The sequence below is a fragment of the Apium graveolens genome, chromosome 2 (assembly GCF_009905375.1).
Source record: "Apium graveolens cultivar Ventura chromosome 2, ASM990537v1, whole genome shotgun sequence".
NCBI lineage: Eukaryota > Viridiplantae > Streptophyta > Magnoliopsida > Apiales > Apiaceae > Apium > Apium graveolens.
In genome coordinates, this window is record NC_133648.1 from 297,537,091 (window position 1) to 297,539,932 (window position 2,842).

Sequence of the window (2,842 nt, forward strand, 5' to 3'; positions counted from 1 at the left end):
CTTGAGAATTTCCTTCTTCACCACTTCTTTCATAATTGGATTAAGCCATCTTTGTTGCTCAACAGTAGGCTTGCTACCTTCCTCTAGCAGAATTTTATGCATGCAATAAGAAGGGCTTATTCTCTTGATATCTGCTATAGTCCATCCAATTGCTGATTTGAACTCTCTCAGAATCCTTAAGAGTTTTTCCCTCATCACTACCTGAAAGGTCAGATGCAATAATCACAGGCAAAGTAGATGCATCACCTAAAAAACATACCTTAAGTGTTCAGGCAATGGTTTAAGCTCAAGTGTAAGAGCTTCCTCAATAGATGGCTTTGGGAGCTTTAGAGATTTGTTTAGCTCCTTCATTCTGAGAGATTCAAAAGGCATATCCATCTTCCGCTTCCAGGGAGAAGCATTCAGATATTGCAACTGCTCATCACCTTCATCATATTCACTATCTGAATTCCCCAACAAGGCCTTTTCTAAGGCATCTGACCTTAGAAATTGATCAAGTTCTGACGTAACCACCGAATCGACCAACTCCACCTTTAAGCACTCCTCATTTTCTGTAGGGAATTTCATGGCATTGAACATATTAAAAGTTACATCTTGATCTAGCACTCGCATGGTGAGCTCACCCTTCTGCACATCTATCAAAGTTCGGCCAGTAGCCAAGAAAGGTCTTCCCAAGATGATGGGAATCTACTTATCCTCCTTGAAATCAAGAATTATAAAATCAACAGGAAAGATGAGTTTATCCACCTTGACCAAGACATTGTCAACAATGCCTCGTGGATATATAATAGAACGATCGGCCAACTGCAAGGTCATATAAGTCAGCTTTGGATCATGTAAGTCCAACTTCTTGAAGATTGACAAGGGCATCAGATTGATGCTAGCTCCCAAGTCACATAAGCATTTGTCAAATGACATTTTACCAATGGTGCAGGGAGTAGTGAAGCTTCCAGGATCTTTAAGCTTCAGAGACAACTTTTATTGCAACACAGCACTACATTCCTCCGTGAGAGCAACGGTATCTAAGTCATCAAGATTCACTTTCTAAGAAAGCATACCTTTCATAAACTTCGCATAACTAGGAATCTGTTCAAGAGCTTAAACGAAAGGTATGTTGATATGAACTTTCTTGAACACCTCCAGAAACTTCTCAAACTACTTATCCAGCTTTTTCTTCTGCAGTCTCTTAGGAAAGGGAGGTGGAGGATAGATATGTTTCTCCCCTGTATTACCCTTAGAAGGAGTGTGTTCAATAATAGTCTTCCTTGGTTCCATTTCAGCTTCCTTCTACACTTCTTCTTCATCCACAGCTTCTTCATCCGAAATTTGAGAGTGTTCAGGATTTGCAACCTTCCCAGACCTCAATGTAATTGCCTTTACCTGAACCTTAGCTTCTCTTTTTCCCGGTACTTCAGTATCACTAGGGAGGGTACCAGGTTGATGATTTATCAAGGCATTGGCAATCTGTCCGATTTGATTTTCCAAGGTCTTGATAGAAACCGCTTGACTCTTATACATGAGCCTCAACTCCTCCAATTCAGATTTTTTATTAGACTATTGCAGTTGGAGTTGTTGCCTTGATATATATTGCATTTGCTGAAAACCAGGGGTATTGTACTGCTTTGCTGGATATTGCTGATAAGGCTGGTGAACCGTATTTTGAGTGTTACTCCAGCTAAAGTTAGGATGATTGTGGTTATTGGGATGATAGGTGGCTGGCACAGGTTGCTGTGACCTCTGAAAGTTGCTCACGAATTGAGTTGATTCACTAGAAATAGCATACTGCTCCGTCTCATGGGCACCATCACAAAGCTCACATACACTAGTGATCTGATTAACCCCATAATTAGCCAAAAAATCCACCTTCATCGTCAAATCCTTAAGCTGAGCAGCTATAGCAGTAGTTATATCTAACTCCAGAATTCCTGCTACCTTGCCCTGAGATAGTCTCTGAGTAGGATTCTGGTATTCATTTGCAGCCATCAGTTCAATCAATTCATACGCTTCATCATAGCTTTTAGCCCACAATGCTCCTCCTGATGCTACATCAAGCATGGGTCTAGAAGTAGCACCCAAACCATTATAGAAACAGTTAATGATCATCTAGTCAGGCATCCCATGATGAGGACACTTTATAAGCATCTCCTTATAAGGATTCCAAGCCTCATATAAAGATTCTCCACATTGTTGAGCAAATTCAGAAAGTGCATTTCTGATTGCAGCAGTCTTCGTCATAGGAAAGAATTTAGTTAAGAATTTTTTAGCAAGATCCTCCCATTTGGTGATAGACCCTGGTGGTAGAGAATGTAACCAACACTTCGCTTTATGCCGCAGAGAGAATGGGAAAAGCCTCAACTTAATAGCATCTTCGGAAACTCCATTGAACTTGAAAATATCGCAGATCTCGATGAAATCTCTGATGTGCATGTTGGGGTCTTCTATCGGAGAACCCCCAAACTGAACTGAGTTCTGTATCATCTGAATCATTCTTGACTTGATCTCAAAGGTATTAGCCGAGATGGTTGGTCGAACAATGTTAGACTGAATCATTTATTTTTGGTTGAAAGTAATCCATCAAAGCTTTCGGATTCGCTTCTGGTTCTCCCATTGTAATAAGAACATCTTCTTCCTTATCAACTAAGATCTCTTCTTCAACTTTCTCCTCTACTACAACTTCTTCCTTAGCTTGATCCAGTGTTCTCTTACGAGACTGAGAACACGTATGTATACACGCTCGCTAGAGTTCCTGAAATACGACAAGAAAATAAGTAAGTAACAATGTTCGAGTCACTTAACTTCAACGACCAATGATGACAAACACATAAACTAAAAATTAACACCG

General features: G+C 40.3%; 1 non-coding gene across 1 annotated transcript; it reads left to right on the plus strand.

Annotated features, from left to right (window-relative positions):
• Positions 1-2,113: 2,113 nt before the first annotated feature.
• LOC141710245 (small nucleolar RNA R71) lies at positions 2,114-2,220 on the plus strand. Its single transcript, XR_012570775.1, has one exon. It is a non-coding gene; the product is annotated as a small nucleolar RNA R71 (small nucleolar RNA).
• Positions 2,221-2,842: the final 622 nt, after the last annotated feature.